Source organism: Canis lupus, chromosome 8, assembly GCF_048164855.1.
Source record: "Canis lupus baileyi chromosome 8, mCanLup2.hap1, whole genome shotgun sequence".
NCBI lineage: Eukaryota > Metazoa > Chordata > Mammalia > Carnivora > Canidae > Canis > Canis lupus.
In genome coordinates, this window is record NC_132845.1 from 45,378,901 (window position 1) to 45,393,507 (window position 14,607).

At 49.9% G+C, this 14,607-nt stretch overlaps 1 protein-coding gene across 3 annotated transcripts in view; it reads right to left on the reverse strand.

Annotated features, from left to right (window-relative positions):
- The window catches only part of GRIN2A (glutamate ionotropic receptor NMDA type subunit 2A), a 546,601-nt gene that overhangs the window by 375,949 nt on the left and 156,045 nt on the right, over positions 1–14,607 (reverse strand). For 2 of the 3 annotated variants that reach the window (XR_012035468.1, XM_072835761.1), the window contains exons 1-2: positions 1,284–1,932; positions 460–650 (exon numbers count right to left, since the gene is read on the reverse strand). The gene's annotated coding sequence lies outside the window, so the exon portion shown is untranslated. Of the gene's footprint in view, positions 1–459; positions 651–1,283; positions 1,933–14,607 lie in introns of those variants that run through there. The other variant, XM_072835762.1, reaches the window with a different exon arrangement.

Consider the following 14,607-nt stretch of genomic DNA (forward strand, 5'->3'; position numbering starts at 1 on the left):
GTGTTAGGGGCACGTGGGCAGTGGGCTGCACAGCCTCTCAGGCACGCGCGCATTGCTGCGCACAGCCGCAGGCCGCCGTGGCGGTGCCCACGGCCATCCGGAGTCCGCACACGTCCTCGGCCGGTGCACACACATGTATCGCGCCAGGTGCACAACTGCGCGTGCCTGCAAATACCAGCACGGTCGTGCACGCGTGCACAGGCGCGCGCCCCTCGGGCCCCGCGCCCGCCGGAGCCAGGGGAAGTTGGGGAGAAGTCGTTCTGGCCGACGCGCTCTTCGGGGCGAGCGCCGCGGAGCGCGGAGCCGCAGCGCCCCCTGGTGCTCCTCCCGCGCCTTGCCGCAGATGCTCCCTCTCCCGCTCTCCTCTCCCTCGCTCTCCTGATCCTCCCGCTCTCTCTCCTCGGGTCGAGTCTTCCTCTTCCCCGGCCGGCCCAGCCCAGGTCTCCCGCTGGGACGTACCTGTAGCCGGAGAAGGTCGAGGATGCAGTGGGGCGCGCTGCGCGCACGAGCATCTCGGCCGCCTCAGCAGCCACCGGGTTTAGCGGGTTCCCGCATGCTGCGGCCCCCGCGCGCTCCCCTGGCTGTCCCGCGCTGTCCGCATCGCCCCCACGGGGGGCGGCTATCCCAGCCGGAGGCTCTGCAGCAGGGCTCTACCGGGGTGGAGAAGAAAGAGACAGAGAGGCAGGGTCAGCTCCCCGGCAGGGGAAGGGGAGCTGGGGGGGGGGGGTGCGGAGGGCAGGCTGCAGTCTGCAGTGCTCACGGCCCCCTGTGCGCACAGGGGGCTCGCCCAGAGAGGGGAAGCCGGACCTCAGTGCCCAAGACCCGCTGTGCGTACCCTCAGACCCCGCGGCCGATATGGAGAGCTCCGCTCCGGGGCGCACGGGAGAACCGGAGCCCCGGGCTGGCCACGCACGAGAAGCTAACTGGGCATCTCCACCCTCACCCCCTACCACCTCCCCGGCGGCGCCGGCTGCTGGGAGTTGTTCGGCCAGGAGCTGCTGCGCGAGGGGGGTAGGGAGAGAAAGAGGAGGGAAGGGGGGGTGGGGGCTGGCTGAGTTTGCGATGAGCCGGCAGGAGAGGGGGAGGGAAGGGCTCGGGCTCCCGCGGTCCCGGATCCCCGAGGGAGGGAGGTGCGATTATTCCCACACAGCGACCCTCTTGCGGTCCTGCCGCCCCCTCCCATCCAGGCCTCCCACCCTCTCTCTCCCCCCCACCCCCACCCCCACCTCCACCCCCACCCGCGAAGGGGCCGCCCAGGCCCCGCGTCCCGCGCCAGCACTCACCGCAGCCTCTCTCCACATAGTTCTCAGCAGTGGCCGCTCCTGGTCATCTCCAGGGCTGATGGCTGCGGCCACGACTCTCAGCGCTCACCCAGCCCCATGCTCCGGCCAACCCCGCGGCGCCTCCCTCCAGGAGCCGGAGCTCGGCTTCCTGCCCCACTCCGGACAGCAGCTGCCCGGTCCTCTGTGCGCGCCCAAGAGCCCTCTCCGCAGCCCAGGCTCGGGGCTGGTGGTGTGTGCGAGGGCGAGTGTGTGTGTGCGAGTGAGTGTGGGAGCGCGCGCGCGCGTGTGGCCGGGGATCCCCGCGGTCCCCGGCGGGGAGAGGCGCGGGCGGAGGATGGCAGCTCCCCCTCCGGGCCCTGCGCTGCGGGGCCGGCTCGCCGCCGGGCGGGCGTTCAGCTCCCCATTTCCCGACGGGAGTCCGGAGAGCGCCTAGCCACCCTGGATGCCGGCACTGGCCACGCTGGGCTTCTGGGGCGTGCTTCTGCTGCGGTCGCCTCGGAGGAAGGGGAGGAGGGGGGCAGGGGCGCCCCCCACGCCAACTTGGGGACTTGTTCCCGGTCGACTAGACGCAGCAGCCCCCGCGACAGCCAGGGAGGCTTGGAGCTCCGGTGGGCGAACGCATCTCCCGCCCGTGGCCGCCTCCCCGGGGGCGGGCCGGGGCTGACCCCGCAGTCCCTGGGCCGCGGGTTCCCGGAGCGCACGGCGGCGGCCAGGCCAGGCCCGGCGGCTGCCTGGCGGAGGGGGCGCCTGCGGCGGCGAGCCGCTGTCCGTGGTGCTGAAACCACGCTCTCCGCCCGCTCCCGAGCGTCTGGTGCGGCTGAAGAATCAATTATTCACATCTCTGCTACCGCTTCCTCCTCCCCCAGTGCCTCGCGCTGGGTACAGCAATCCCCCTCCACGCACAGGCGCGCCGACACACACACACACACACGCACACACACACACACACACACCCCACAGAATCTGCTCCAGTGCTTCTCCCTGTGCCTCGCCACCCCCGGAAGGGAACCCACTCCTCTGTCTCAGGGAGCCAGAATCCTAAAAGTAAAGACTTCTCAACATTCCCCCACTTGCTTCCTTCTTGTTTTCTAAGTTACATCAAACAAAAGTCGCCCTGAGGCTGCCACTTCTAAGCTACCAGCAGGGGTGAGCCAGAGAGCATGGGACTGCCTGGGTGTGTGGCGGGGCCTGGCTGGCAACCTGGCATGAATGAAGAACATTGTCAGATGAGGACCTTTGCCCCTTTTACACTCAACTGTATCTCTCCTTCCAATTCCCTGGTCCCTGTTTTCCTTACCTCAGGTTTGGAAAGAAAGAGGCCTTAAATTATAAGAGGTTTTCCCAATCACTGTTCTTTCTAACCCTGCATCCTCCACTCATCAGCCTGATGTCACCTTTCAGCTTGCTATATATTTAATCTTCCCTTATCAATTCCTAATCTGAAAAGTGAAAATATCTATTTCTCGGGGTTATCTCAAAAAGAAACTGAGATAGCCTTGGTAAAGCAGCCAACAAAACCCAGCACATAGTAAGTAGGTGCTTGATCAACATGGGGTCCCTAGAAGGTAGGTTAAGAGCACAGGGCCTCTTTCTGGGAATGCTCAATACTGATATAGAGACAAGAAAGGACACAGTTTAGAGAACTATGGGTTTGTTATCAAGATGGCTGTTGTATGTTAAGTCTCTGGAGTTTTATTATTCAAAAGACAGAAAGAATGGAAGAAAATCTGGAAGGAAAACGAAAATGGTGGGTTGTGTGAAATACAGCAAAGAACAGAGAAGCATTCCCTTTCTTGAGGCCGTAACTGGGCTGAGCTGGATTGACTGAAGACAACAATGCGGATTGTATCCATGGAGCTTTTTAAAATACAGGTAGTTGTACCCACTTTAGACCTACTCCTTCAAAGTCTACAGGGGTGAAGCCAAGCATGTCTATTTGTTTAACTTCCATAGCTGATTCTGAGTATGCCCTGCTTAATAACCCACCATACCTTCCATACTTGTATATCATCGTGGACCCTGAAATAGTCTCTGATAAAAATTATTGGCATGTAGAGCTTAAAGTCATTCGTGACCAGACCCATAGAAAGGTAGATCAAACAGGTGTGGTCTCTTTTGAATAGAGAAAGAAGACAGTCCTCCATTTGAAGGAACCATCTATCTCTGCAGACACAGGCAGCTACAGTTGCCCCAGGCTGGACATCTCCCCAGGGTGGAGAGCCTTTTAGGGCCAGACACTTCGAATTCCACCACACAGGTGAAGACTGTAACAGTGTGTATGTGATCACGACAATTTACCATGTTCTGTGCTGCAAAAACTAAACCTACCACAGAGCCAAGGACACTGAGCAGGATTTTGCTACTCAAGACTTTCAGATGAAAAACCTTCATAGCAGCTATGCTGACAAAAACTATGTGAAAAAAAAAAAAAAAGAGCCCCTAGTCACACTGTTCTGCAGTCAATTTTGCCAATTGGTTTTATTGCCAGTCACATCATTAAAGTGACTGAAATTACCTAGTCTAGTCTTAAGGAACAAATTGTTTCAGTTGTTTTCAATTCGATTGATTTATCTCCAAATGCTTCACTAAAGAAATGACCCCCATGGTTGCCACTTGCTTTGAGCCACTTGAATGCTGTGGTTAGAAACCAACCACCATATCGTGTCATTTTACAGAGAAGTAAAATGAGCCAATCATTGATTGTGCTTCTGTTAATATCTCTATTCTCAAAGGAAACAAATAAAGAATGGCAGCATTTTAGCTGAAAGACCTTTAGAGATGATCCTGTACTGTGCATTCTGTTTTCAAGTTTAGGGAACTCTACTTACCTGAGTCACTTTAAAGTGAATTCTTACATTAAAGGATCTGAGAAGTCCTGTGGGTTAATGTGTTTATTAATCCAGCAATATTCCAAAAAAAAATTGATCATGGAAGCCTGCTTTATTTCACATAAAAGTTGCTGCCATCCTATGGAACTAATGTTTCTCTGAATGCTTTATTTTTTTTTTAATTTTATTTATTTATGATAGTCACAGAGAGAGACAGAGACATAGGCAGAGGGAGAAGCAGGCTCCATGCAAGGAGCCCGACATGGGATTCGATCCCGGGTCTCCAGGATCGCGCCCTGGGCCAAAGGCAGGCGCCAAACCGCTGCGCCACCCAGGGATCCCTCTCTGAATGCTTTAAAAGAATTTCAGACCTAGCCCAAAACCTTTCTTTTGCATATGGGGAAAGTAAAACTAATGAACTTTAGTACTGTGAGATAAGAGGTCAAAGGCAAAATTTGAACCAAGATCCAAAACTTTTGTTTTATGTGTTTCTGTGTAAAATAAAATATAAGTGTGTTTGCGTTCTACAAGGCTATTGGGGTTCCAAAGCAGGGTGATAGAATCCTGAGAGAGAAAGAGTAAAAGAGAAATTTAGGGTGGCCAAGAAACCTGAAACACCAGCCTTGCCACCACCTTCAGTCCTTGTTTCATCACTGGTAATCTATCTGTACCATCCCTCCAAATTCCAGCCTGTGGGTCCACCTCTCATGCTAACCATGGTCCCTTCCTGATGTTATCTTTTACATACTAGCAGTTACATGTGTACCACATGGATATATACACAGGACTGGCGAGAGCACACTACTCACCTGTCCTGTCCTGTGCCAAGGCAGACATCATTAATCAATTTGTGAACTCTTTCTTTCAAAATTTTGATAGAACATCATAAGCTTGCTCAGTTCTAGGCATTCTGGGTGGCCCTGTCCATTGATCAGAACTGGCTCCACTTTGACATTCCTAATGGCAAGCTCTCATAGATATCTGAGTGTAGCATAATCTGACTCTGATTACCTATATCTCCTTTACTTTCTCTCGGATCCTTACTTCCATGTTACCAGGTGACCTTAAAGACTTTCTCCTCTTTAGATCTCAGTTTGTCCGTTTGTAAAACAAAGGTTTACACAAGCCATGATGACCTCAGAGCTGCCTTCCATGTTTGATGCTCAATGATTCTGTAACTTTTTTTTTTGAAGGTCTTGACTTTGGGATCAACCGAGGTGCTAGTTAACCCTCCCATAATATCCAAAAGGCTTTAAAAATCCCTTCCTGCTCCCATAACTCATTGAGATATCAATAGTTCTAATCAGAGAGTAAGGTTTTTTTCTAAACAAATCCACTGCTAGTCTTGAGAACTAAAATTAAGAGAGCAACAAAAGATTTTGTACCTTGTTGGTCTTCACCCAATGCAACCCAGTGTCCTACCTTAAACCAGACAGAGGCCTGGGAGACACCACAACATGCCATTGAGAAAGGAATAATTGTACATTCTACCACTTAGAGAAAAGTCATGAACCTTTCCAGGTCTCAGTTTTTTCATCAGTAAAATGGGAGTAAAATCACTCTGCCTCCCCCCAGCACCACAGTGAATGTTACATAAGAGTATGTTTTAGTGTGAATCCCTCCAATAGCCTAACGGTCCTACACCCAATTCCAAAGTTGGGGGTGGGTGTCCCCACACCACCAAGCAATCTTTGACACCAGTTGGGTGTCCTACAATTCAACTCAAATCTGACCCTACATGGAGATACCATCAGACTCCATAGGTTAAGGACTCAGTCCCTACCCTCCAGTTCAGATGTCAACTGCAAGTCCAGGCTGTTTCCTGTGTTTCTGATTGGCTATAAATCAGAGATTCCCACGGCCCCCTCCTTGGGTTTGATCAATTTGCTAGAGCAGCTCACAGAAGTTAGGAAACCCGTTTACTGACTAGATTACTGGTTTATTGCAATAGATATTAAAGGAATCAAATCAACAGCAGAGATATGCAGATATATAGACTATAGAATATAGATTATCATATATAGGGCAAGGTATGGGGGAAGGGTGCAAACCTTCCACATCATCCCCAGATGCACCACTCTCCCAGTATCTCCATGTTTCCACCAACCTGGAAGCTCTCCAAACCCTGTCCTTTGGATTTTTATGGAGGCTTCATGACATAAGCGTGATTGATTAAATCATTGGCCATTGGTGATTGAGTTCACATCTCCCCTCCCTCTCCCCTCCCTGGAGAGCCAGGGATGGGACCAAAAATTCCAACCTTCTAATCACGTGGTTGGCTCCACTGGGCAGGTAATCAGCTCCCATTCTTAGGGGCAAGGAAAAAAAAAAAAAACACCTTTTATCATAACAAAAGGCACCTTTGTGATCTTATCTCTTAGGAAATCCCAAAGATTTTGGGAGTTCCAAGCCAGAAACAGGAACAAAGAATATATATCTTATTATAAATCACCATATCACAAAAAGACCCTGAGATCAGGATCTGAGAACCTTAGTTTATTTGGGAGATGATCTAGAAAGCACAAAATGAAGTGGGAGAGGAGGAAGCCAATAAAAAGCATGTTTAAAGGAGAGGGGTCAATAGGGGCAACTCAGCCCCAATTCAGCTGAAGACCAGCTGAGAGACTGTGCACAACACACTCAGGATTATCACACTTCGTGGCAAGGAATGAGGGATGGAGGGCAGAATTAATCCACCCTCTCATCAGATGAAGCTATTAACTCTTCTATTAACCACCTTTCTAGTGTGCCCTGTATACAGACATACAGGAAGGCATTGAGGTCCACTTAGGCTTCCTACTAGTGACCCTATGGACAGGGTGGGCCAGGGAGATCTGAGTGGAGCTAGGACCATGCTGCCCAACCAATCACAGGGGCCTGGATCAAGTGAAGGCACCAAAGTGAGTGGGACAGAAGAGAAGGGCCAGAAGGAGAGAGATGGTCAGGCCCCTGATGTGAAATGAGCCTGAGCCTTATAACTCCTTGGGCTTCCGAGAGGAGGAAACCAAACATGTGTGTCACCTCTAAACAACCAGTCACCTTGCTCACTAGAAAGCATGGCTCCATCAGTGTTCTGAAATCTGACCAACCAAATCAGAAGCATCTTGTCCAAAAGAAAGAACAAGGAGGGGCTCCTGCACCCCCCTGCAGGCTACGCTGTTATACCCCAAGGAAGTGTCTTGGGTGCTCTTTCTTGCACTCACCAACACAGGGAAATTTCTGTGCTCAGAGGAAGGCAGGCCTCTCCTTTAGAAATTTCTTCCCTTCCCTCCGACTTCAGGGTGTGGAGAGTCCAGCCTGACGTCAAGCTCTCTCACTCGGCTGTGGCTGGGTCAGAGCAGTCCCTCAGAACAGGGCTTTGAAAGCCCTGCAGCCAGACCATTTGAGGCCAATTTCCCAAGGCCAGGAATACTCAAAAACTCTCATCACTCACCTCACAGATAGAGAGGGACACTCGGTCAATTATGATTCTGTCTGATTCATGAGTCTGCATGTAGGGAGAAGACTTCTCGGAGAAATGTCTGGATGCCAAGGAGAGAGGTCATATTTCCCGGTGCCTACAATCATTGAAGCATGCCATCTTGAAGCTTCAGGGGCCCATGGGGATCATCAAACCTCCAATACTGCTCTTTAAAGGTGAGGGCACCAAAGCCTAGAGATGTGAAGCTAGGTGCTGAAGGTCACACAGTTACTATGGGTCACACACAGCTTCTTATTTGGGTCTTTTTGTCACAGGGATGGCCCTTCTCTAACCCCGAACACAGACTCTGTGGGGCACGAATTGCAGTAGAGGTTGCCAGACGGAAAGTCTCTACAATTGTTCTTTGAGGTGGGGACAGTCTTTGGGTACCCCTGGTATCTGCATCTAACTGGGCAGGTCCAAAGACATTTGACTTGGAAATTAGGGCTGGGAGTGAGGAGGGGAAGGAAAGATGATCCAGTTACTGAGTTCTTTCACTAGAGGAGTAACTTGGGACATCACTATCCCTCTTAATGGTAGTAAAACAGTGCAACAGTGCAGTAGTCAAGAAGTCAAGTAGGCAAGTCAAACACTTGCCTCTGACCAAGAATGCCAAATAGTACCAGGCAGAGCTAGGGCTTGAACCCATTTGTGTCAGGCTCCAGAACCCGCATTTTGAACCACTGCATTGTCTAAGTCACCAATATGCTGGATCTATTTAGATGGGTCCCTTAGTCTCTCTAAGGCTTCTCTTCCTCCTCTTCTAGGATATAAGAAGGTCAGGTCAGCAATTGCTAATGCTCATATCCTGAGTAGCAGGACCCCTTCTGCATGCCATCCCTCACAGGAAGCAGTGAAGAGTGGTGCTTTGATCCCAGGTGGAAAGGGAGTAGGAGGTTCCTCGCCCCTTCCCCAACTCCACCCCCACCCACACATAGCTCCTGGAAGAATGCTAGGATTCTGATGAACGCAGTTTGGAAATGTGGTCCAACCCCTGCACTGTAGAGGAAGAGACTGAAGAACTATAAGGAGCAGGTGACCACACAGAATTGCTCATCAGGGAGTCACTGAGCCAAGATCAGAATCCAGGGCTCATGAGGCAGCCAAGCAGTAACAAATAGAATGTGAACCTGGCTCTTAAACGTATAAGCTGCGTGACTGTGGGTAGGTCCTGTAGCCTCTCTGTGCCTCAGTTTCCTCCTCTATAAAATAAGGATGATAATAATAGCACTTAATTAAATATGGGGCTTTGTAAGGAGTAAATTAGTGAGACAATACACAGCACTTAGAGCAGCCAGCCATAGTCAGAATTGTTAGTAAGCTTATTATTGCCTGACAGGAACCTTTGGGGGCTTAAAGAAGAGGTTCCCCTGGGATGATCTGTCCCCTGACAGATACTTCCCTCAACTGAACACTCCCCGTGTACGCTCAGGGAGGTGAGGCCCACAGGGCGGGGGAGGCAGCCATTGGCCGGCCCTGGCTCCCCCGGCTCAGTGCATCCCAGATGGTGCCCACAGGGGAGCTGGCCAGTGACACGTTGGCAGAGTCTCCCTTCCTTACACAGTTCACCGAGCCACGCAGGGCCCAGGAGCCTCGGGCTGTAGCCCACTGTGCCAAGGCGGCAGGCTGCCCAGCCAGGACTGATGGAGCCAGGCGTGGTAGGCCCCAGGGAGCTGCTTGTGCCTCTAGCCTCTGGAGAAGGTACAGGTAAGGCACTTGTCCGGCCACCTCCCCAACCTATCCCAGCACCCCAGCTTCTCTCTGAGAGGGAGAGGGAGGGACCGAGTCAGAAGCCAGCTCCTGCTCCACCTGACCTGGGTCCATGCCTATCTTTACACTTTTGCTGAAAGCAGTAGCTCTTAGAACACAACCATGCAGTGGAAGATGATGATCCTCTCCTTAGTCAAATGGCAAGTCAATGTCTTCAACCGTAAATGGAAATAAATACGATTCCCACCTCAGAGAGTCGCCTCGGGGATTGAGTGCTATATTGCATACAGTGAGTGGAAGAGTATATGCCACACAGATACGGGACTATATGTGGTGGCCACTGTCTGTGTCTGTGTTACATTCATATTTGTATCAATATAGTAGCACAGTGATAAAAAGCAGACTCTGGAACTCCTCTGCCCAGGCCCAATCTTGCATGTAACCCTTCCTATTTCTGTGGCTGCCCGCAAGTTGCTCCATGCCTGACCCCTCAATTTCCTGATCCACAAAATGGGGAGGATATCTGTACCTCCCTCCCTGATGGGATTGCTGAAATTAAATCAGGTGATAGACATGAATTCTTTAACCACAGCACCTGATACACAAGAGATCGACAAGGAGAGGCTATCGCTATTATATTAATGAGCATTAATATTATTGCCCAACAGCCAGTTAGGACTAGAATTGGTGCCTCCTGCCTCCCTATTTGGTGCTCACTCTGCTACTTGCTGCTGTCTCTCCTCCAGTTGAAGTTCCTGGCTCTGCCCTCCGAGAGTCACTGTTCCTAAAAAAGAACTCCATTTTTACTGGGAAGTCACAAAACAAAGTGTCGCCAAGTCCAGCGGTCGGGTCCAAATTGCATAAAGAACATTTCTTTTCATTAGGCAAAGCCGCCCAAGGATCCAGGCTATAGGGAAAGGAGGAAAGACCGAAGTCCCAGCAACCAGACTCAGGTACCAACAGACCTGGCTGCAACCACACTTCTGTGCCTCCCCTCTGGTTGCACAAGTACAGGCAAGCCATCCTGCCTTCCGGGGCCTCAGTTTCCTTGTCTGTAAAATCACAGTGGCGGCGAGAATGAAATGAGGTAAAGCATCTGGCACATACTGGGTCTGTAATAAATGTAATAAAAGTAATCATACTTCATAGCTTTCTTTGTTGAATGTGATATTTGTGGGGCTTGGGGTTTTTTTTGTTTGTTTGTTTGTCTGTTTCATTTTGTTTTGCTCTTAGTGAAAAGATGGAGGATTTTTATGCTTTCTGCCGATGGGCGTGTTTTGCAGTTTCTAGGGCTCCTCAGCCCCTGGCAGACAGCTGGATCTCTTTCCATTGGAAGAGATGGGCCAGGTCAGCCAGAATGAGCTTTTCTGGAAAGCTCAGGGACATAGGCATGCTGGAGCCTGAGGCCCTGCCTTGGCCATGGAGATCCCTCCCCTTTGCTACCATCAGGGTGTTGCTTTAAGCACATCACCCATGCCTGCCCTGAGACTGTGAGCACGTGCAGACACCCACTCTCACACACCAACACAACCACCCACTACATCCTTGCCATCTTGGCCTTTTACTCATTTCTTTTTTTTTTTAAAGATTTAATTTATTTATTCATGAGAGACACACAGAGAGAAAGAGGCAGAGACACAGGCAGAGAGAGAAGCAGGCCCCATGCCAGGAGCCCAACGCGGGACTCGATTCCGGGTCTCCAGGATCACGCCCTGGGCTGGAGGCAGCACCAAACCGCTGAGCCATCCGGGCTGCCCATTTTTACTCATTTCTTAAACAAAAGGTAATATTTGTGCACGTCAAAGACAAACCAAGCCCTACAGCGAGAAGCAGCTCTCCTCTCTCACTTGTCTCTCTCTTTACTGTCCCTTTCTTTGCTCTCTTTTTTCCCTGCCCTGGGCACCTAGTTTCTCTCCCCAGAGGCAACCACTATTGCCACTTCCTCAACAAGTGGTTCAGTTTATGAAGCCTCTTTTACTTCCTCAGGTAAATACAGCACAGGAAAGGTGTCGCTAAGTGACTACTGAGGCTAGACTGTCAAAAAGCAATGTAATTCCACCTTGTTCTCATAGGACATTCACTCTTGGAAAGTGTAGCTGCCATGCTGTGAGGAAGCCCTAGCATCCAATGGAGAGGCTTCCATAAAGAAGAACCAAGGCCCACAGCCCAAAGCCTACAGTCCTGGCAGGAATCCTCACCAACAAGCACACTGATCTGCCAGCCACGTGAGTAAGTCACTTTGAAAGTGGATCCTACAGGCCCCAGCTGAGCTGCCCCAGCAAAGACAAGCTGTTACTGCTAAATGCTACCTGAGTTGAAGATTCATCAGCAAATTAACTATTGTTGTTTTAAGCCACTAAGATTTGGGGCAGTGTGTTACGCTGCACTTTTAACAAGCCTCCCACCTGTCATAGGTGACCAGAAGTTAATACTTTGGGAAGTTAATACTTTGGGAAGTTAATACTTGGCCAACCTCTGTGAACATGGGAGGCACCTTAGTGAATCCACTACAGGGTTTATAAACACCAAAGCCACCTTCACAGAGAAACTTTGAGAATCCCTTTTTCTACAATGGGGTTGATGAGCAAAACCTGGGCCTCCTTTGTACCCACATATGTTTGCACCAAAGGCTTTCCCAAGAATGCTTGCAGCTCTCCCCCCTTCTGAATAAGCAAAGTCAATTTCCCATCCATATTTGCAGAGGTATTTGTTACCTAAGCAAGAAGCAGGTTTGCAAATTCTTGGGTAAATAACACAAGTCCAAGAACAATACTCCCATGCCAGTAGCCACGAGATGCTGGAAATGACAGATCTCTTGGGGACCGCTCAATCTCACAGACTCAGCAAGGCACTGACTTCAAAGACTATGTGGCCCCTGCTACTCTCAGCAGAGCAGGAAGCTGAAGGCGAGACAGAGCACTATGATTAAACACGAGGACTTGTGTTTGCATCCTGGCTCTGTGACTCACTAGCTGTGTGACTTCAGGCAAGTTGCTTAACCTTTATGAACCTCAGTTTTTCACTATGCAAAATAACACTTTCCTCATTGGGTCACTATTAAGATAACCATGAGAATCATCTAGTGCAGGGTAGAACTTAGTACATACTCAGTAGATGGTAAGAGCTACTATTTTTTAACATGTTTTATTATTATATGCTGCCCAAATAAAAAGTAGGCAGAGGAGGCCCTGGGATGGAAGTCAGGAGACTTGGAGTCTTATGTTGTTTTTGTTACTTGCCTGCTCACCTATCCAGGCAAGGTGATTAACAATGCTGGAGGTAGTTGTAAAATAAGGTAGAGGGACCAGAAGGTGATCTCTAAGCTCTGGGAACACCCTAGCTTTCTCTTTCTTTGGACTCTGAAAGGGCCCTATTGCCTAATATCTCAGATATCTATCTATCATCTATCTATCTATTTATCTATCTATCATCTATCTATCTTATTTATTTTCAGATACCCTTTTAAATGGCAGAAACAACCTCAGAATCACTTAAGCCAAAAAAGGAGGGGGCGGAGCAGAGAAGGAGAAATGGTTGGCTCAGAGAAGCCAAAAATGGGTTGAACAGTCAAACCCCGAGATACAGTTTGATCCCAAGGACAGCTGGAATCTGGCTTCCACATGTCTCTCTCCCTCTTACTCACTGCATTCACCCTCCCTCACCAAACTGCCGTCCTCTATAGTCAGAGAGCGTATTTGTGCTCCCTGTTTCCAATAAACCCTAAACCCAGAGGAAAGAATGACTGACCACCCTCCCTCTCCGAGCCCAAACAGCCCAAGCCAATGATTCATTGGCCCAGCCTGCGTCAACTGCCTGACATCTTGACCAATCAACCGTGACACTGGGGTAGGGTCATGTTAGAACATGGCAGCTCTCCAGGAAAGCATACGCTGCTATCTCCCCAGCCAGGGCAGCACATCTGAACTTGCAACTCTTGCAGTGCACCCTAGAGGGGAGCTCTTATACCTCCATCATTTCTTTTTAAAGCGCTCCCACTTCTATCCCTATATAATCTTATAACAACCTCACATCAGAAATAGAAGTGACAGCTTTAAATCTGACATAATGCAGAAGGACACTGGGGCTTAGGGAAGCCAGACACCATGACCAAAGACACTTAGCCTGTCCATGGCAGAGGCAAATCTAGCTAGGAACCCAGGTGCCTGAATTCTCCTAGTGTCCTTTCCCAAAGGCACTGTGTCCTTTGCCTGATTTTTCTAGAATGAGCATGAATGCAGACCCAAGAACGGAATAGTTGGAGAATCCCATGTGTCCCTTACCCTGGCAACTACGAAGGCTCTCTAGAGGGCTGCTTTCTGGGTCTGATGTCTCCTTGCCTATAAATAGCAGACTCTGGAACTCTCAAGCCCAGACAAGGAAAAGCACAAGCTTCTTAGGGCCCTTCCAATCTGCTAAGAATGGAAGAAATGGAAGGAAAGCAGGAAAAAAAAAAGGTGAAGGAAAGCAGAAGGAAGCCCTGGAGATGTTCAGAACAGCTCCAAGCTCTGGCTCAAGGAGAGACTTAATCATTGTAGATGCCACTCGATCCCCTCCCTCCAGACTCCTCCCCAGGCATCATGGCAAGGTCCCCTCCCTGGAAGATGGCACTGAGTATCCCCAAGGGAAGGGGGAGTTGGCTTCCCTAACTTCCTCCTTAGTTTGCAGTGCCTCTTTCAGTTCTTTTAACACTGGGTGGTGGTTAAGCATGCTGGCTTGAGAGCCGGTCTGGCCAGCTCTCCAGCCCTGCCAAGTTATTTCACTTGTGTGCCTCATCTCCATCATTTATAAAATGATTGAATTTTTTTTAAAAAAGAGTGTTTATTCCTTGAGTTTATTGTGTGAATTATTTTCTTTAAGACTTTATTTATTTTTTTGAGAGAGAGAGCACGTGTCAAAGAGCATAAGCAGTGGAGAGGGAGAAGCAGGCTGCCCATGGAGCAGGGAGCCAGATGCAGGGCTCAATCCCTGGACCCTGGGATCATGGCCTGAGCCAAAGGCAGCTGCTTAACCCACTGAGCCACCCAGATGCCCCATTATGTGAATCTAATAAGATACTACAAATAAAGTGCTTAGACATGGCACATGTAGTTGCTATTGCTGCTTATGCAGTAGGGAGAGTGGCTGGGAACTACAGAGGTGGTATATTTTGTATCACATTGTTGTCCTATTATAAAAGCAACTAACCAGAAAGGAAAAGCTAATGCAGAAGCTGAGACATTCAGGGGAACACCTGGCTGGTCTGTGTTGTGCATGATTTTTTTTTTAAGATTTATTTGTTTATTTATTTGAGAAGGGGGAAGGGCATGAGCAGAGGGAGGGAGAGAAT